The 22,458-nt window shown below is 40.0% G+C and overlaps 1 protein-coding gene across 1 annotated transcript in view; it reads right to left on the bottom strand.

The window, feature by feature from the left end:
- The window catches only part of LOC117251243 (inactive dipeptidyl peptidase 10-like), a 252,023-nt gene that overhangs the window by 106,870 nt on the left and 122,695 nt on the right, over positions 1 to 22,458 (bottom strand). The gene's annotated exons all lie outside the window — the stretch shown is intronic.

Consider the following 22,458-nt stretch of genomic DNA (forward strand, 5'->3'; position numbering starts at 1 on the left):
GTGTTAAGGCTTGAAGGCTTTTTTCTTCTTCTATCTTTTACGCTCAAACCAGTCAGTGTGGTATTATTGAACATGATGGACACAGAGGGTCTCTATTCTGTTCAACACCCTGTGGACTTGGTTGTTAAGTTCATTGTCATATATCAGCAACTACAAGGAGAGGAGCCTGTACATATATTTACTGCTTTTTGGTCTCCCCTAAAAAGTCCACTCTAGGATAGAAAATTGAATACAGGTGATTTTCAGCATTTACCTCATACTTGGAAGCATGATAATTAGAGTTGCACTGATTGTAAAATTCTGGGCCGATATTTTTCAAATAACTACAATTATCACCCTGCAGTTGTATGCCTCTGTGTACCAGTCAAGTTTCTCTTACAGTTTGCAACCATGTCTGTGAAAATATGAATGCTTCACACACATCTATACAAGATCTATACAATCAGCACAGTTTCAAGGTGGACACCTAAGATTAGTGTGACTGATTCAGTATCTGACCAAATGTCTCCCCTTCTGTTCCCGAGAGATAAAGCTGAGTAATGGCTGGTGTTTTTTGCAGAATATTATGGTGTCACTGTGAAGCTGACCTTTGACCTTTTGGATATAAAATGTTAGCACTTCATTATTACAACCTATTAGGCATTTGTGTGAAATTTTGTCATAACTAGCATAACGTTTTTTGAGTTATGGCCAAATCACATGTTGTGTGGTCACAGTGACTTTATCAATCGGCCACCAAATTCTTTCTTCAGTCTAAGTGGACATTTGTCTTAATTTTAAGACATTTTCTTCAGATGTTCTTAAGATATGACGCTCACAAGAATGAGACGAATACCAATGTTTGTTTTTTTGTTGTTGTCATTGTTTTTGGTGTTATTTATTTCCTCTTTTATGCCTCTCTAATATGTATTTATAAATTGCTGTGAAAACATCAACAAATTTCTTCTTCAAACAGCTGTATTTATTCAAATTTTGCACCGAAAAGGAAAGTTTACTAGATTACATTTAAAAACATCATTACGTTATACTTTATCTTCATCTAATATTCATTTTTACGGAATAGAGCTTGGACACATCATGATGTAACTCAATACAATGCTGTTAGCTCCAGTGTTGTGTTAAAGGCTGTTTCTTTGTCAATATGTGTTTCCCCCCTACCTAAACCTGAAACAAACACTTAACCCTTACCCCAACCACCGAGCTAGGCACTACACATTAGCGGGAGGGAAACACTATTCGGGGAACACATTTTGACATACAGCAACAGCTAATACTAACTAGCTCGCCTCCTGTCAATTTCAACATGGATTTGTTGTTAACAATGCAGCATTATCAGGGAAACAATAGGGTGTGTCCTCTGATGCGTGAATGGTGAGTTTACTGCATCCTATTATCCTTAAGAAGATATTTTAATTTTCAATTTTAAATTGTCCGTGGGACAATGGGATAATGCTTTTTACCCTGCACAAAATTAATGTAACACAACAGAGAAACATCGGCCACTGTCAGTGAATGTCATCTTATTTGCCAGTAGAGTGATGGCAGTCAATGAGGCAAATATTTATCAATACCTATGTATGGCTCATAAATTGGTGCATCCTTAATTTAATGTTTCAGGAAATACAGATCTTAGTAGACAGTGGATGACACATGGCAGTGACCTACACCCATGACTGTGAAGCATTTATGAAACAACAGATGCCTATCAGTGGCAGCAGACTGTAGCCCAAACCAACTCTTACAGTAGTGGATGCCAAATCATCCTCTTCCTCCGCAGTAATCAATAAAAACGTCCTAACTGGCAGTAGCTCAGTCCATAGGGACTTGGCTTGGGAACTGGGGGGTCGCTGGAGTCCCCACCCGGACCAAATATATGGACTGATAGCTTAGGGGGGTCAGTTAACCTCCTGGGCACTGCCGAGGTACCCTTGAGCAAGGCACCGAACCCCCCAACCGCCTGGGACCCCTCTCATGGGCAGCCCCCTCACTCTGACATCTCTCCACTTAATGCATGTATAAGTCCTGTTTCTGCATATGTGTGTATGTATATGACAATACATTGAATTTACCCAAGGCAATTAACCCTCATCCTACCAACATATTTTACATACAGTAACTACTGACTGGGGTCCCCAGGGACCCCAAAAATAAACTACTGTAGCAAACAACCATCATAGCAAAATGTTAACTTATTTGTTGTCAGACCATTATTACTTATGTAATTAAGGCCATCTGAAAGAAAAAAAACATATTATTATTATTATCATTTTATTTTTTTTATTTATTTTATTAAGTTGCAATGAATTAATTAATAATTAATTTGCATAAAATATTTATTTTCTTTAATAAAAATTGCAGCTTTTATCCCAAGTGCAATACACCTAAGTACTCAAAAGCCTATTTGCCCCTTTGATTCTGGTATCACTTAGTTTTCAGGAATTTCAAGTAAACATTGTTTGTGTTATATTTATATGGTGAAACCATATGAGGTCATTTTGACCCCAATGTAAAATAGCTAAAATAAATAAAAGAGTCCAAACCATTTTTAATTCTGTCTTTCAAAACAAAAGTGCAGGTACAAAAGACCTTGTTCTCAGTGAACAATAAATATTGAGTAACTGTAATTCAGATTTCAAATTTTCAGTTCCAACCGTAACAGTAACATAAATGAACGCTGTTGCCATAGAACCCATGAACACTGCACACTCCAGGCAGTAATAGCACACAATTTGGCTCATGCTGTGCCCAGGGCATACTGGCATGTGACAGGAGGAGCAAACATTTGCTGTCTTCCTGTCTGTACTTCTGGTGCAAAGGCAGCACCTTTTCCGAGTTGATTTTCCAACCGAATGTTGGACATCCATAGCAGCAGGTGGAGTTTTATAGTTTTATAGTCACATCTTGAATAATAAAACATAAATAATTAATGTGATAGTCATGAAACACTTTATTATGAATTTATGCATTTTATTTCTGTATATATTTGTGTTTTTAAAAAGTGCAAATTACAACAGAAACACAAAACAATGATATGAAGTCATTAGGAACAAAATGACTGACAAAGTCATAAAGAATTGGAATGATAGAACAAAGCACCTTTAAGATATGACAAAAAGTATACCTCTGGGGTCTGTGGGGACCCCAGTTGGTGGGATGAGGGTTAAGAAAGTATATAAAATAAAAATGAAATCAAAATTAAAGCCCCTGATGATGCATGCTGACAGTAGACAGTTGTGTTTTGTTAACACTGGCATTACTTCCTCCTTATTAAGATCCCACAGCCCCCTATGGTGTATGTATATAATAACAATTATTGCAAAATTGACCTTTTTTTCATTCAGATTGTTCCATTACATTGCTCTTACTTAAGCCCAAGAGGTATTCCCAGTTTCTATAAAGGTACATACAAGCACATGTACAGTTTCCCATGTGCTTGGGGGTCGCAGGGGGGCTGGAGCCTATCCCAGCTGACACTGGGCAAGAGGCAAGGTACACCCTGGACAGGTCGCCAGACTATCACAGGGCTGACACATAGAGACAGACAACAGGCCCGTTTCCACCGCAGGAACTTCGGGGTAAATTTACGGGGCCAGGGCCGTTGGTGCGCGTCTCCACCGCAGGAACCACCCCCGAAGGACAGAGTTCTGGAACTTTTACAGGGGCTAAACAAGTCCCTGTAACGGAGTAGGTACTCAGAACAGCCCCGAAAACCTCCTGGCTGGGGCCTGGGGGTTACTTGGTGCTGACTGGATATACTCAAGGCGGAATGTGACGTCAACAGAAAGAGCAACAAAATAGCCGGCATTTTTAAAACTCAGCAGACGAGGGTTAGCTCGTTCATAGCTTCCACTGCTATGTAAACAAACTCAATAACCGGTCCGTGAAAAACATATTTTTTCTGGCGGATATCTTAGTTACAACGTGATTGAGCTAGCAAAGCAGTTTTGTGTTGCTATGTGTGGTATTTATTCAGTTTTGGGAAATCACAATGTCTAGAAAGCATCAGCTGACAGGGACAGCTAACAGCAGCAGCAAAGCTAACATCAGGACGTCATCTGTTAAAAGCCTCCCGTTGTCGGAAACAACATGAAACTACTCCAGTTAGCTCAATCATGTTGTAACTAAGACATCTGCTAGAAAAAATATTTTTTTCACGGGCCGCTTTGTGAGTTTAGTGAGTTATTACAGACACCGCTATCGGCTAACAGCGTCCCTACGCCACTACGTCGCCCTGGTCAAAATGGTTGCGCAATGATTACATCACATCCAGAGCCCGGTAACTTTACAGGAACCTTCCTCCTACTCCACTCTCTCAGTGGGGACACGACGGTTGAGAGGGCCGAGCGAGAGGACGTTCCTGTAGTAGTTCCTGCCCCCCAAATAGTACCAGGAACTTCTTCAGTGGAAACGGGCCTAACCATTCACACTCACATTCACACCTACTGTACAGGTAGTTAAGTGTTACCAATTAACCTGCATGTCTTTGGACTGTGGGAGGAAGCCGGAGTACCCAGAGAAAACGAACATGCAAACTTTGCACAGAAGGACTCCCCCACCCTGGGGTTTGAATCCCCCAACCCAGGTTTGGCAACCCCACCCTGAGTTCAAACCTGGAACCCTCTTGCTGTGAGGCAACAATGCTGTACCACTATGCCACCAAACAGCATAAATAAGGAAAAATATCCCCTTTTAATATGTTTAATGGACCATGCATGAACAAATGTGTATTACTCTTGTTTGCAAAAATGTTATTCACAGAGAAAGATAAATAAATAAATTACTCGGTAATGTTTAAGTTAAACCTGGAGCATGCTAAACAAAAACTGTGATGGTAAAAATATTAGTATAGTTGTTAGTGTTGAATAGAAGAAGAATACTTTGCAATGGCTATCATTAAAATTCAGAGAATTTTGAGGTACTTGTACTTGAGTATTTCCATTTTATGCTGCATCAAATGTATAGTCCTCTTCATCTCAGAGGGAAATATTGTACTTTATACTCCACTACATTTATTTGTCTGCTTTAGTTACCGTGAAGAGTCAGATTGATGATACAAAATATAATCAACTCATAAATGATGACTTATTTCATAGATTAAACTACCCAGCAGTGTGTAAGTGATCTAAAATGAACTCCACCTTTACCAGCTGCAACATTAAAGCTGTTGCTTGTGCACTCTCTTTTGCATGTGATCACACTGCTTGAATGACACAGATTACCCCCAAATCTTGTGTTTTCTATTATTTCCAAGGGCTTTAATGCATGAGTGGAATGACAAATTAGTCAGTCTCAGGTTTTTCTCATTACTGTCATTATTATCAGGCCTATTCTTATTAATATATATATATAGATATATATATGTATATACAGTGGTGGAAAAAAGTTTTCAGACACCCTTAAAATTTTACACAATCTCAAATATTATCATGAAATATTTGTGGAAAAATCTTTTTTGTGTTTCAAAAGGTGTGGCTGCGTTAGACAGATACAAACAAATACAAATTATATTTTTTTTGTTTATTGTTTACAAGAAAAACTAACAAAACTAAATTCTTGACAGTTTCAATATGTCAGTTCTCAACATTGTCGGTATCAAAGTCAACAAATAAGAGAGAATGTGTTCAAAACTGAACAAAAAATAAATAAACCGTCACATCATCAAATTAATATTTAGTAGTCCTGCCATTGGCACGTAGTAGAGCTCTAATCCTGACTGGCATGTTCCCCACGAGCCTTTCACACTGTTGAGGGGTAATCTTGTCCCATTCTTCTTGAATTACTGCTTTTAATTCTTCTAAATTCTTTGGTTTATGCTTTGAAACAGACCTTTTGATAATCCACCACAGATTTTCAATGGGGCTCATGTCCGGGGATTGAGCTGGCCACTCTAAGACCTGGATACTGTGCTCTTGCAGCCAAGTTCTACTGGCCTTGGATGTGTGGCAAGGGCCATTATCTTGTTGAAACATCCAGTTTTTACCTCAACGGAACAGTGCACGCGCAGAAGGGAGCATGTGGGTTTCGAGAATGGTACAATACTTGGTAGAGTTCAATGTGCCATCACAGACAGTGAGATGACCAACACCAGCAGCACTCATGCATCCCCAAACCATGATACTGCCTCCACCATGCTTGACAGTAGGTACTGTACATGCTGGAGATAATGCTTCGCCTGGCCTTCTGCGTACCCTCACATTAGTAGGAGGAAGATAAAGCTGGAAACTGACTCATCTGACCACAAAATCTTCTTCCAATTCCTGGCTGTCCAGTTCTTGTGTGCCTGGGCCCAACGACGCCGGGCTAACCTCTGTCTCTCATTGATCAGGGGCTTCTTGATAGCTTTGTAGGACCTTGTAGGACCTTAAGCCATGATCTAAAAGTCGGCCACGTACAGTGCGGGTGGAACACTGGACACCAGTTTGGTTTGACCACTGCTGCTGAAGCTCCTGTGATGTCATTTGGCGGTTTTGCCTGCACATGCGGATCAGGATGCGGTCATTTCTTGCTGAAGAAACCCTTGGACGCCCAGATCTTGGTTTGTCTTCTAAGCTGTTGGTTCGTCTGTATTTCTGCAGAGTGTATCCAACTGCTGAAGGACTGCATCTGCACTTCCTGGCTATCTGGCGGCAGCTATACCCTTCCTGGCTGAGAATCTTTATCTTCAGGCGTGTTTCCTGCGTTAGGTTCCTTGTTTTAGCCATTTTTGTGTCTGAAGAACTTTCAAATGTGATGGCTTTATGTAGACACGAAGCTTGGCAACAAAAATTGTGTCTTTTAATAAAAAGAATGACCTTCATCACTGGTACCAAAATGACCCAATACTCAAAATTTCTTATGTATTTTTATGGAACCAATCAATTTTAAGTTTTTAATGGCTTTTTTAGGATTTATTTAGTATTTTGGCTGTGACTGTACTAAAAGAAATTGCACTTGAAGACCTAAGAGTGATTCTTAATGCAATATTTCACAAATGCATGGGGTGTCCGAAAACTTTTTTCCACCACTGTATATATATATACATACACATACACACACATATATATGCACACACATAGCTTATGTATTTAGATGCAGAGCTATTTATAAAACATTCAGAGCTGAAGCCTTGGATGCCCAGGCCTGACAACACCACTGCTGCTCAAGTCTGGAGCATCAAAACTAAAGAAAAAGCTCCTTTTGTTCTTGCTGTTACTCATTGTTTTCCATGTAATTCAGTAAATCAGCTTCTTGGAACAAACCCAGAGGCCTGTGGAGTCATCACTGTTCTTACTGTGCAGAACCTGATGAAAGCTTAACAGCATAAACAGGACACAACAATTCTCTGAAGACCTTTGGATGTATCTCACACTCTTTATCTTCCTGACTTCAATTATGCAGCCTTATCTCATTTGCAGTGACAGAGCAGTGTTATAAATAAATTCATCTCGCTTACAGAGCCCCAAGCTCCTGAACACCCGTCTGTGTATTTATGGATCTATTTGCTTTCCAAGTCTTTTCATTGGGAGGATGATTCAAAGATAAATATCCTGGAGCCTTTCCAACTCTATAGTCCTCCTCTAAGACTTTAGCCTTACACCTCATCCCTGCAGCTTCTCATATTAAAATTCTGGATCGCTCACAGGAGAAAAGTAATTTTCCACATTGAAGACTTTTCCCTCAGTCTAGATTCAATATCATTTTGTTGGTGTTGTCTTTGTTTTCTCTGTTTTGTTTAGCCTCATTAGCCAGAGCAACCCTCATTACATGTCAGGGAACATTATCTGCCATTGTGATTTCTTCATCAGATCATTTTTCATAGACCTCCGATGATTCACTGAGCTGACAGGCTGTTATGTTCCTGTCTGATAGTGTACATTTTCATTTGCTGGAATTTAGTGAGTCTTGTCATCCCCTGCTGTGAGAATGTGCTATAAAGAGCTGTTCAAACTATGCCATGTATCCATTTTTTAAAAAGAGTTAAATTGCCACTAAAGAATTCCATTCAATTTCTACAATCTACAATATGTAGCCAATTTAAAATATCCAGTTCCCAGCCAAAGCACTTTTCAATTCACTTTCAAGTCATTTTAGTTTAATTTGGTCCAAGTCAGTATATTTTATCTGAAGAGAACTTACAGACACTAAGCATTAAACAATAAGCAAAAATGCCATAGAAATTAGGTGCATTGTTTTGTGTCATGACATTTATTTATTTGAACTTTTACAGACATGACAGGTCAGTAGTGAACAAACTTCCACTGTCCCACCTATATTAATGTCAGTCAAGATGAAGACCATTGTAGCATTTTAAAACTACTGAATTAATTGATTTTTTTGACCGCTTGGGAGCAGTGGAGCAAGCTGTCAACAAAACTGACATGTAATTGGTCTAATTAAATTGTTAAAGTGAGCTTTGTTTTGCTCTCCACCAACTTTTAAATATATGTCACTTTGCTACTAAATTCTCCTCTAGCTCATTGCTATGTTCTCTTTCGACCCATTCACATCACAAGGTTGTCACCCTTTAACATATCTTGATGGACAGCTGAAACATACTGTAACACCAGGTAAATGTTGTTGAGCTTTAAAATTAGACATGAAGAAACTTTGAATATTTCTTCAACACTTGAAGAAATATGTTGTCAAGAGTTATTCATTTAAATAGATCTCAGGCAAAGAGGACTTTTTATTTCAAGACGCCATGACCACAACTGCAAAACATTACTAAATTGCCTGTGCAAAAAAGTAGTGTTTGATGAAAATGGTTAGTTAAAAGTTAATTTCTTAACATACATATGTGTATGGCAATAAAATTGCAGTTCAAACCCCTAAAGTGTTGGTCTTATCTTGGTCTTGATACACTCTATTCTTGGTCATGACTTGGGGACCTCTTGTGACAAGTCATGAAACTTTCCACGGACCACAGTCTAGACATGACAGGCGTGACAGAGAGGTGGTCTCAGTCTGGGTCAAACTGAACCATGATTTGGTTTGTTTCTGGTATAAAACATCTCTTGAATGGTGCAGACCTTAAGACCAATTAGGGCCTATTTTTGTGCAACGTTAGGATAGTATACAAACACAGACAGAGTCTTCTGTCTGTATTTCGTCCGTATTTGTGCACACTTTCTGAAAGCTTAAAGATACGGATGAAACGGAGCAGTACCACCGGAGATCTTGGGGGCAGTATAGCATAGTTCAGGGGAGATAAGACCATAAGAGACAACAAAGACATCTAAAAAAGATAGGAACAGAACAAATAAGTAATAGAGAAAAGAATTTTCCATCCATGTGTTGCAATGTATTTAATGGCCTTACAGTCTAGTCTACAATGCTGTGTCTGTTAAAAGGTACAATATCATGACCTCCTCCACCATCGCCATGTTTGTTGTTGTGTGAAACTTTTGACTCTGTCTTCTAGTTCCATCTTTTGGCTGTATCTATGTCAACATGAAGGACGCTTGGAAGTATGAGGGCAGTACAAAGTTAAGTATAACTGAACCCTTACAGGAAGTGTTGGCAGGCTATGGTCAAGTGATAAGAGTAGTGTAACGCCTTGTGACAGTGGCTGTGCTCAGAGTAGACAGGTGTTGGCAACCATAACATAAAATAACTAAATGAGCTGGGGTAGCACATAAGGAGAGGAAGAGACAACTTTATAAGGAGTCAGTTTTGTATACTCACAAATACATTGATATTTTTCAATTATTTTCTATGAGGATGAGAAAGAGTAGATACAAAAGCAAGAAGGAGCCCGCCTATAAACCAATCAGTGTCAGGTATAGGAAGACACAGCTCAGGTAGGTGACAACAGGAAATAAGTATGTCATGTATAGATCTTTAGTGCGCTTGCATAATTGTAATGTGAACCCCAAATTAACCAAATCAAATGCATATGATGTAAATAAAGTATGAACCTTGGTTTTGACTTTCAGGTGTAAAAAGGCCCTTGGTCTTGGTTTAGGTGGTCTTGACAACAATGCTGCAAATTTGAAATGTGAGTCAAAATTAAGAGATCTGAAACCAGAATACCTTTTACTAGCCCCTGCTGTCAATCAGTTTTCTCCTTTTAAACACAATGTTTTCCAATTAAACACTGATAAACACAAGATGCCAAGTCAAGGTCTTATTGTTTGTCAGCACTATGTTACTAGAAGGCTTCTTGGCTACAAAGCAACACTGAATACAGTGATACTGTATCACACCTGCTCAACTGTTAACATGGGCTAAGCACACCCTGTATGACTTCCAAGAAACTGAAATGTACATGCTATACCGGACTCTTTGTGACAACAAAATGTGATTTTACTTCAACTATCTGTACCAGTGTGCCAGGTGTTGTTTTGAAGATACACAGTTGCAGAAATTGAACTGCACAAAAACAGGCTACAAAGTGTACTGTGTTATAGAACTGCTAATCTCAACCATAATCTCTGTCTGAAATGAAGCCTTCATCCCCACTGTGTACAATATCCTGACAGTCAAACGCTTCGTCTAATCACTGGATTAGTTGGCAGATCAATACAGTCCAGCTAGGAAATCACACTGAGTATGCTCTGGATAACACAGATTACAGGAACACATGAGAGTAGCCAAACCAGCTGGGAGAAAGAAACACTGAAACATAACAAACTTCAAAAAGGAGACGTGTTTGTGTAACTTTACTCTGTAATTGAAGCAACATGCATCAGAGACATAACATCGCAGATAATATTTGTCACACTGAGGCTTCCTGTATGTCCTTCAGGCAAATAGCTTGAAACCTGCTGGATTCCAAGGCTCCAGCTCCTTTTCTACCAGAGATAGTGTTCATTGTGCTTCAGACCAGTTAGTTCTGATCATTCAGAAGCAGGACTGCTGGCTCTAATGCAATTCACAAAAGGAGGATTTCTCTCCATTGAAATATTTTTTTTATTTTTTTTTAAAGTACTTTGGACAATTAAGTATGAAATCAAAGTTTTACTAATTTTCTCATTTTATTCATATTCACTAGATTATATGCAGTAATTCTGTGGCCACCAAATATCAGCTGTAGGTGGCCTGCTGCGGCCACAGGTAAATTAAAATATTCCTCATACTGAGAGTTTGCAATGCAGTGTTACAGTTCCACAAACATCCCGATTCATTTGCTACTTTAAGTTCAACATTCTGCAAAAACAGAAAACAGAATTTAGTATCAGCTAGTCAGGGCTCGAGACTAATGGTATCCCACTGTGACAACAGCAAATGTGTTTGGGATGAGCATAGATCTGCGGGACCAAAGGGATTCTTATATGCATGTATAGCCTAACTATCACTCAACAAATGACAAACTGAATTTAGCAAATACACAACACGGTGTATCTTTACACTGTTTCCATTGGAGGGAGAGCTAGTTAGCTGTTAGCAGCCAGTAGGCAGCAGAGTTATTATATTAAACATCCTCAGTTGCTGCTGTTATTTATTATTATTCTGCCACTTCAGGTCAGTGTCCAAAAGAATATTGTATAATTTATTTGGTGTTTTAAATGCTCTTGGCTCGAGATGTGAGGATAGCTCTGCACTTGTCAAGTGTCAAGTGTCTCGAGTGTTGAGAAACAGCAATACGCATCCAGTAGATGGTACAAATTCGATACCACTACAATTTTTTTTCTACTTGTCAAGTAGTTGACATTTGCCTGTATTTTATTTCTTTTAAAGAAGATAGCCATGGTCATCACCATGAATGACATTGATTATCTTCTACAGCACAAATTTGAAAGTCTGCCTTTAGAAGAAAACTTGAGATTAAGCACCATGACATTGTTATTAACCAAACTGCAGGTGAAAATAATCCGGTTTAATGTGGAGTGGTTCTCTAGGACAAAATGGCTGCTAGCTATTATATTCATAGGGGATGGTACCTGGTCGAGAACAGGCTGTCAGGCAAGTATCTCTCTCAGAAGATTACCACACATGAAAGCAGCAGTATCTAGATGATGACAAAGATAGATAGTAATGATAAATGTATGGATAACTCTCATCATCATCAACTAATTATAGACTTTTCATCACAATCAAAGGGAACTGCAAACAATGCCAAATTCAGAAGGAACAAATGCCTGTACTTTATAAAACATATGTTTGGTTTAAAAAAAAACTCCACCTATAAATCTTATAATATTCACTTTTATTATCAAAGCAGATGAAGGCACCAAAGCTACAAAGTGCCTTGAAAGATTGATGGAAAAGCCAGGACATGAGGTAAATCCCCCATGACTCCTTTTCTGTGAGCTTCAAAATAACTTGTACTTTGGTCTGTCAGTCAGCCTGAGGTGGTCTCTACTGATGGAACATGCAGTTGCTCTACACTACATACTTCACTATTGCCTACAGCATGGCTGAGCCAACCAATCAGAGTGTTCAGTCCTCTGACCAGAGCTGTAAGGCTTATCTCAGTTAACAAGTCCATTCTTCAGAGGACATTTTTCCACTTTTTAGTCTCATGTCATTGAAGAGGTCTCTAAACTCTGACATTGTGGGACCCCCTCAGATAATCCTGATCCCTACAATTCCTGTAACCATAGTCTAAGTTTTGGAACTACAGTTTCTGTAATCAAGGGGCTTTGGGGTAAAGGTAGAATGATATTGTCATGGAGTCAGTGAGTTTACTGTGAGCAAGAATCCCGTTTTGTTAAGCCTGTATTTACATTTTTGCCACTGCTGCTGCTGACTGTGTTAATAAGCAGGCCAAATCAGTGGGCCACACTACAATAACTAACTTCCTGTTGTTTTCAGAACACTGATGTGCATTTTGTCTTTTTTTATCTTTGCCTCGTGCTCCCCCGTCAACTCTTTCACATGTGAGCATTCCACACTGTTTAGAAATACAGTACAGGCCAAAAGTTTGGACACACCTTCTCATTCAATGCGTTTTCTTTATTTTCATGACTATTTACATTGTAGATTCTCACTGAAGGCATCAAAACTATGAATGAACACATGTGGAGTTATGTACTTAACAAAAAAAGGTGAAATAACTGAAAACATGTTTTATATTCTAGTTTCTTCAAAATAGTCACCCTTTGCTCTGATTACTGCTTTGCACACTCTTGGCATTCTCTCCATGAGCTTCAAGAGGTAGTCACCTGAAATGGTTTCCACTTCACAGGTGTGCCTTATCAGGGTTAATTAGTGGAATTTCTTGCTTTATCAATGGGGTTGGGACCATCAGTTGTGTTGTGCAGAAGTCAGGTTAATACACAGCCGACAGCCCTATTGGACAACTGTTAAAATTCATATTATGGCAAGAACCAATCAGCTAACTAAAGAAAAACCAGTGGCCATCATTACTTTAAGAAATGAAGGTCAGTCAGTCCGGAAAATTGCAAAAACTTTAAATGTGTCCCCAAGTGGAGTCGCAAAAACCATCAAGCGCTACAACGAAACTGGCACACATGAGGACCGACCCAGGAAAGGAAGACCAAGAGTCACCTCTGCTTCTGAGCATAAGTTCATCCGAGTCACCAGCCTCAGAAATGGCAAGTTAACAGCAGCTCAGATCAGAGACCAGATGAATGCCACACAGAGTTCTAGCAGCAGACCCATCTCTAGAACAACTGTTAAGAGGAGACTGCGCCAATCAGGCCTTCATGGTCAAATAGCTGCTAGGAAACCACTGCTAAGGAGAGGCAACAAGCAGAAGAGATTTGTTTGGGCCAAGAAACACAAGGAATGGACATTAGACCAGTGGAAATCTGTGCTTTGGTCTGATGAGTCCAAATTTGAGATCTTTGGTTCCAACCGCCGTGTCTTTGTGAGACGCAGAAAAGGTGAACGGATGGATTCCACATGCCTGGTTCCCACTGTGAAGCATGGAGGAGGAGGTGTGATGGTGTGGGGGTGTTTTGCTGGTGACACTGTTGGGGATTTATTCAAAATTGAAGGCACACTGAACCAGCATGGCCACCACAGCATCCTGCAGCGACATGCCATCCCATCCGGTTTGCGTTTAGTTGGACGATCATTTATTTTTCAACAGGACAATGACCCCAAACACACCTCCAGGCTGTGTAAGGGCTATTTGACCAAGAAGGAGAGTGATGGAGTGCTGCGGCAGATGACCTGGCCTCCACAGTCACCGGACCTGAACCCAATCGAGATGGTTTGGGGTGAGCTGGACCGCAGAGTGAAGGCAAAGGGGCCAACAAGTGCTAAACACCTCTGGGAACTCCTTCAAGACTGTTGGAAAACCATTTCAGGTGACTACCTCTTGAAGCTCATGGAGAGAATGCCAAGAGTGTGCAAAGCAGTAATCAGAGCAAAGGGTGGCTATTTTGAAGAAACTAGAATATAAAACATGTTTTCAGTTATTTCACCTTTTTTTGTTAAGTACATAACTCCACATGTGTTCATTCATAGTTTTGATGCCTTCAGTGAGAATCTACAATGTAAATAGTCATGAAAATAAAGAAAACGCATTGAATGAGAAGGTGTGTCTAAACTTTTGGCCTGTACTGTATGTCTTAATGTGTTTTTGATAATCCGGCCAGTTTTCACTCCCAACTCATCAAATACTGCCACTTTGTCACTGATTTTGGCGTCAGATACCACTGCACAGAGGAACCCTTTGCGGCAATATGATATGCACCAGGCGGTGTCTATTTCTGACGCTGCCAGCGAAAACTCGTCCTTCTTTGTCAGTGGATGTCAACATCCGACTTCAACACACTGAGACACTTTTCACGCACCGTGTGGCGGCCGTTTCTGACAACTGGCAACTACCGTAGTATACAGAACAATATAGTCCATGGACAGGATTAAGAAACACCTGACTTTCACCTGGGAGCCTCCTGTTCTTTTTCCATTTGAAACATTTTCACCTACGTATTAAGTTTATTTTAAAAAGACTGTATTCATGTAACAAGATGCAGCTGTACATTTCCTGATGAAACATACATGTATTTTGTACATGTAGATTGAGACGCCATTTGTGAATGCCAAAAACCGACACAGGTGGGTACCTAGCACACTGTAGACTGTGTGACTGTGGCTCATAAGGTTGAATGGGTTGTCCACCGCTCGGAAGATCAGCAGCTTGATCCCCAGCTCCTCCTGTCCGCATTTCAAAGTATCCTTGAGCAAGATACTGAACCCCAAACTGTTCCCAATGGCTGTTCCTTTGGTTTGGTGGAGTGTGTTAAAAGCAGGTGGCACCTTGTACGGTAGCCTCAGCCACCAGTAGGTGAATGTGACATGTAGTGTAAAAAGCGCTCTGAGTAGTCAAAAGACTAGAAAAGTGCTACAAGTGCAGGCCCATTTACCATATTTTGAAATTTAGGTCCACTGACAAAGTGGCAGTGTTTGACAAGTTGAGATGAGAATGCGTCGGATAATCCATATTGTATTCTCCGTCATCCAGTTCTACATCTTATAGAATGGAGATGTACTGAGCTAAAAACAGCTGGCCTTACTGCAATTGCCTTTGACTTCTGAGTTCTTACATGTGTCTGGGTATGTTGCAGAAATACTCTACTCACCCCCAAAATCCTTCTCCTGGCAATGCAAACAGCTTTGTCAGTAGTGTTAATAATAGCAGTGGAGTGGTGAATGCAGCACTGACAAGTGTTATACCATAATCATTTAAGCTTGTCATTCTGTGAAGTGCATGAAATAAAAATGATTTCCCCCTATTTACAGCTCATTCAGTAATGTTATAAATAAAGTGAGCTTGATACAGTATATCCTGCCAAAATCTGACCTGAGATGAACTCAGCTTGATTTGCAGTCTAAAGTGGTCTTGAATGCACTTTTTAGAGTGACGTTTGCCTCGTGGATATTAAACTGTAGCATGCTCATCTGTTGACAATAACAAGCTAAAAAAACAGAGTGCTTGCTGTGCCTCGATTCAATATTTTACTGAGCACTTTGGCAGAAGGGAACAACATTTACATGATGAATTGGCAGAGCGAAATATTCTAATAAATATCCCAAAGGCTGAATTTGAGAGATAATATATCACCTCGCTTTGAGTGTGGAGCTGGGACCACTTGACATTTCTGTCATATAAAAGCAGGGAGGAATGCTGTGCTTCAGCGGTTATTCAGGACACTGAATATTAAGAGAAAGCGTGAGTGTGAGATGTCCTTTGGTTGCATAAAAAGGCTTGCAAGGTTTTTCTATGAACATTGTAATCTTTGCAAATAAACCTAGGGAGATAAAGCAGTCTGGTACAGATGGAGCAACAATGGATTCATTACTCATCTTAGACAGAAACGAGGTCATCTTATGCATACAGGTAGAGGACCAAGATAAAGTTCAAAATCTGAGGCTGCTGTATTATTAATTGCACAGATTTAAACACACTGTATGATGTGCTGCCTGCTGCCTCAGGACGGTAGGCGCCACAGTGTGGATTACCCGAGCTGAGCCTGACAGGATCCAATGGGTTTGGCCAGGTACAGATAAATATTTACAAATGATGTTCAGTTTCGGGTCTTGTTCGGCCCATGAGGGACCTATACCCCCAGCACAGCAGGGATTTGCATTTGGCTGTGGTTGGAGAGACGTCACCACTACCAACTTGAGGGTGAGCAGCCCCACTTTTGGACCTACTCCAGAGAAGGTCCATCTCCCGCGCGGCTTGCCGTGGTATGGCACGTTTAAACTAACAACGGAAACACAAATTGGCGCGGGGCATGGCTTTACTTGGCGCAACCAAGAGTGACAATGGAAAAAGGGCACTACTGTCTATGCTGCTTCATGTTCAGTGCTGGGGTTTGTTATTTATGCGATAACACATGAACACAACACATAGGTTAATTTAGGTGGTAAATATTAATGTAAGTTAATGTTAGCGGGCTATCAATGGAGGATGTAGAAGAAAAAAAAAATGTCATCACCTAATGTTTTCCAAAGCTCAGTGTATTTGCTCGGGACATTATGGCCTTTCTAGCTAGCAGCAGCATTAGCAAACAGAACTTAAGCACCATCGAACAGAGGACAACGGTGCTGAAGCCATCCACAACGCATGCTATCACCTTCCTCCGTGATAACTCCAAATAAACCACGATGGTTGGATTATTATGTAAATAGTTCAGTTAATAGCAGTTAAAGTTCAAGAAGAGTTCATGGAGATGAAGACTTGACGTGCCAATTGCACAGTAAGACTCTAATTGTATTGTTTATAACTGCCGAAGGCACTGCATAATGTGTGTGTGTATAAGCTTATAAAACACTGCCTTTTAACAACCATTTACAAGGTGCCACAAGCGTAGTCACAGTATTCAGGCAAGCAGTAACCACGGTAAAAGCAATATAATGTCAGGGGCAAACTCAGTGCTTTGGTAACGTTACATTAAATGTGTTGGGCTCGGGTCAAGTTTGGAAATAAAAAACAGAATGTGTGTCGGGTTTGGGTTGGGCTTGGTTGCTATTCTCCTGGCCTTGGCCTTAATGAATATTGTATGTGTATTAATCCAGCAAATAATTTCGGTTTATTATTTTTTACTTTTTTGTGTGTGTGTGTGTGTTGTTTGCACATACTCACACATTGTCCTCGGAATACTCATACAACGCACTTTCATACAGTTATATACACATACTAGGACTAGGACAGTTTTACCACAAAGTATGACTTTCTTGACCTTAAAATGTATGTTTTAAATTCATTAACAACATATTTGGATTTCATGTCACAACTCAAATGGGACCAAAAGATAATATTTCTCTTCTCATTCACTGCCATTCATATTTTTTCCGATCTAAGGTCCCATGAGCTTCACCGGAAGGGGCGTGACTTCGGCACTCTATTACTGTGCTCGATATTACTTGACACTAAAACAGGAACCTCTTCCTATTTAAATCTGCACACATTGATTAAAATCCTCAAGTTTCTTTTTCAGTGGCAAGTGACTTCTTCTATTCTAATTCATCTGTTGCCCTTTCAGTGAATCATTGTACAGGATTTTGTTCTCCATGTACAAAACAAACCCTTTATACAAAATAGCATGCATCTGCAAATAAGACTTACTACAACCTAAAAGCATAAAAAACCATTCAAACATAAAGAGTTGTCCTCTCAGTTATCTGACTGGACCCAAACAGGCTTTTGTGGCAGGATTTTCCCAACTTTTGAAAGGCAGTGTACAGCCCTATTAAGTCAAAATCAACTATACAAAATCCAACTTGAAACTAATTTTTTTGTTATGTCAGTCATATGGTCTGTTCTGTCCTATTGTTGTTGTTTATATATTTTGTTGCAAATAAGTAAGTCTTTGTCCCTCTGGAATTGTGTGACCAGGTAAAAAATTTCCTTCAAGAGCAAGTTGCATGCTGCTTCTGAAAAATGAGGACTTCATGGTCTATGCTGCATTTTTACCTGAATCATTTCGTCACTTAAAGTTTACTAAAGTTAAAGTGCAAAGAACGGGAAACAGTGTTGGATATTGTTAGGGCTGTACCATGAAGTCAGTTCAACAGAGCCAGGCTCTCTTTGACTGAGGCTTCGGGGTTTGTCGAGCCACTTCAGTCAGAGATAACGGGTACCACAAAGGTGGTTATCAGCTTGCCCTGTTTGTGTCGGTGAAGATTCTCAGTCATCCAGGTCATGGAACTTATGAACTTGCTCTGTTAACCCAAGCTTTCTGCTTCAGGCTCTGTCGGCACTCATATAAAATGAGTCAAAAAAACGTGTTTAGTGCATCATTTGACTCCTAAAACTGATCGATTGCGTGCCACCTATTTCCGCCTTTGAGTAAAAAGCAACAGTTGCTTTAGTTACAGCAAGAGAAACATTGCATTGATATTACTAATCATGCGAACTCATTGATTAATATATTTATTTTATCACTCTGTTATTTCTAACATGACAGATGCACATTCTACAGCTCTTTAAACTGCAAATTTAAATTTGATGGAGAAGATTTAAACGTCATTCTCAAGAACTGCATTTACTGTCCCAAAATTAAGGAGACGTGGAAATCACTTCAGTTTTGGGGCAAATCAATGTGAAATAAATCTGACTGATTGGATAGGCTGTAATCTGTGATAAATACCAACAGACTAATCTGTTCTATCAGCTGTAATAGGCTATACCAGCAGTGTAAAACCAGTGATGCGCAGTGGTGGCACTACAACTAGCAACGTCACTAACTTAACTACATTTCTCAGTAGCATGGTCTTAACATCGCTACTTTCTGAGTCAAATAGCTTTTCTGTAATGCATTAATTGACAGAGTAAAGTATTTTTCCAGGTAAAGCTCTGAACTGCAGCAGACTGTTTTTCTGCGGAGCTCTGGATAAAAGTAAGGATAATAAAACTGAAGATATGAGACTGATGCCAGCGTTACACCGAGGTATGTAGATGAAGGAAGGACTTCCATATGACATCACAATCCTTCAGTTTATTCCGCTTGCCGCTTTTGCTACTGGCTTTTTTTTTGCAAGACCTGTTCTGCTCTGCCTCTGGTTGGCTACATTGCACTTCTTGATGCGTCTATCACTTGTCTTACCTATAGACTATATATATTTAGTGGATTTGCAGTGGACACTGGAGAAATAGACACAACAACAGCCAAGAAAAGAGCTTGAGACAGAGAACAGTAGTATTAGGTAGGAAGAGGAAAGAGAGAGTGACATACTGATATCATGTGTTATTTGGACATGTTCATGTTTTAGACTTGTTCATGTTTTAATGTCCCCAAAAAATAAGAAATAAAATGGATGCCATAGAAATAGAATGACTGTCACTTATTGACTTACGGTTAGGGCTCAACAAGTTGAATAAAGTGCATTTATAACATATTCCTTCAGTTGACACGTGGTAGCACTCTTAGATTGTCTAAAGTGAGGCGCAACTGAAAGGAGCGATGAAAGGTGCTTTTTAGCCGATTCTGAGCTGAAACTCAGAACAAAAACTTGTCCCAACCAGGTAAGGTCTGCAGCTTGTTACCATGGCAGTCTACTCATGTTAAAAGAAAGCCACCCTCTCAGGACGGACAACTTTGGCTTTAGGCTCAACATACCTCACTAAGCCACTTATCTTGCTTTGTGGTACACCCCTCTGGAGGTGTTTCATTTGCAACTGATAGACAGCTTTTCTAGTGTCTCAGTCAATATCCATGTATGTGTGTCTGATGGAAGATGTCATTTAGTAAGTTAAGCCAACCATGTTTTCTTAGAAATCAGCACCAGGCGCTGTCCATAGCAGCCTTTGACAGCCTGCTCAGAGCGAGGTAGTAGCCTAACTCTAGAGTGGCTCCTTTATGCAGCTGCATTGAATATTATTAAATAATTAGCAGTCATGTTTATTGGAAAAATTAAACAAGACTTGTATTTATATTGTTATCTTAAGCATGCGTATCAAAAATCAGAGTAAAGTTTTTATGCTGGGCCACTATTTGCAGTGCATGATGCAGTATATTAATAAAAGAACATTGGGCATTGCAGCTTCAGCTTCAGGTGTGAGCCCTAGAAGTTTCTAACTCTCTTAAATTATCCAAAACATTTTGTTGTAGAGCAAATAAACAAAATAAATATTAAAGTAATGGAGGGATCCAATTTTTTTTTTTTTTTTTTACTGAGTCTAGATAACAAGTGCAAAGTCCCGGGGGTGTTCTCCAGTATGATATAGTATATCTGAAACATTTCAACACAGAGTGGAGCCACAGAAGCAGGAGATACAGGAGGAATGCATTACATTAGCACTGAAGGCTCCGAGCATGGTTGAAGTGCTGCTTGCTCTCAATGTTTCTGAGTGCGTTATCGAGCAGGCGCAGCTTGCCTGTTTTCTAAAGTGGTGGGTGGTTGTGGTGGAGTGTGTGTGTGCGTGTGTGTGTGCGTGTGTGTGTGTGTGTGTGTGTGTGTGGAGGACCATATGGGAAGTAGGGCAAGAAGTTGAAGTGCATGACGGTAATACAACATTGAAAAGTGTTTTTTTTCTCCACTCTTCATCTCTCTGTCCTATTTCTCTTCTGGTATGAGGGGGGTGTTCTTTAATGTCAGTAAATCTTAAGACCTGCAAGCCTACAATTAAACTGCTGAAGAACTGTGACTCAGACTCAAGTCATGAATCTAATGACTTTAGACTCAACCTGAAAACATCATCAAAAAAAAAAGAAAAAAAGAAAAAAGACTAGATTTTTACTTTAACACCAGTGATGTAGGACTCCACTTAAATTTAAAGGTTGTGAGTATGACACTCAGAGCATTAATATAACAGCAACAACTTTTGCTAAGATAGGGATAGTGGAGTAATGGCCACCTGAGCACAAAAAAGTCCTGCTCCCTGTGTGTTGTAATGCAAGCTACTCTGTTGTGTGTTGTGGTAAACAGTCCAGCCCCACATGCATGTTACAACCCTTTTCCACCAAAATTATCATGTGGGCACAGGGTTTTTTAAACATGGAAAATCCTGCTAAATATAAGATATAGACTCCTTTCCCATTGCCAGTACACTACAGTTGTGTACACTTTATTCAATTTTTTTTTTTTTTTAACTGGTGTGTCATGTTCAACTTCACAGATGCCGGAAAACAAGGTAGTAAACAGTAGAAAGCAGCATGGCAGTCAGTGAAAATCAAAAGGTGGTTACTTCTTTTAAAGTATCTCTTTATTTAGTCTCTCTCTTTCAAACTCGATGCTGATTAATTTGGAACAATGTTTGAGTACTGCTTTGCCGGAGGCAGAAGGCATTTGGGGATGATGGATCACTGTGTCTTGACAGTAAGGGGGCTAAAATTAGCACAGTGTTGTATTTCAATCACTGCTGACCGGAGCTGGAATCAATAAATACCAAAGACTACTGCAGAGCCATTTGACCCGGGTGTGAATGCCCATTGTAACCTTTCCCATTAAATACAAAAGGCAGATGTTAGTGGATGTCAGTGGGTTTTTTTGTGCAGTTGGAAAGGGGCTTAAGTGCATGTGAGTCTCTGTGTGTGTATCCTACTGACTAGCTAATCACCACTGCTTTGCAATGCTCTCAGTGCTGGCATCGGGAGGGCATCGTCATGGAAGTGTAACACTCGCCCAAGGCCAACCCCCCCAGGTTAGCACCATTAGCTCTGTCGGCACTGTTGCTGTTGTTAGCACTGTTAGCCATGTCATGAATCAGACTCTGACCTAGAGAATATCTTGCGATGGGATCACTCCAGCCGTGATACAGAAATCCATGAATTAACACTACATCCAGCACCCTTGCTCACACCACACCTATCTTCAAACTTGACATTCATTGTAACTAGTCCATACCCATTGGTAGCTTTGTCATCTTCTACCTACGCCAATCCTCAATGCCTATGCGCAGTTTCACACAGATTGACCACGTCAGTAAGTAGAAAAACGTGGGACAGACAGAATGACTGACTGACAGAATGACACACTGACAGTTTCCGTGGTTATGCACAGCATACCATACCATGACTTAGTCATACCAAAAATTAGAAGAAGAAAAAACAACATTGGGCCACAGGGGGAGCCACAGCCATCGGTCGCATTTTAGCCATTTTTAAGCATTTTTCT

Source organism: Epinephelus lanceolatus, chromosome 14, assembly GCF_041903045.1.
Source record: "Epinephelus lanceolatus isolate andai-2023 chromosome 14, ASM4190304v1, whole genome shotgun sequence".
Lineage (NCBI taxonomy): Eukaryota > Metazoa > Chordata > Actinopteri > Perciformes > Serranidae > Epinephelus > Epinephelus lanceolatus.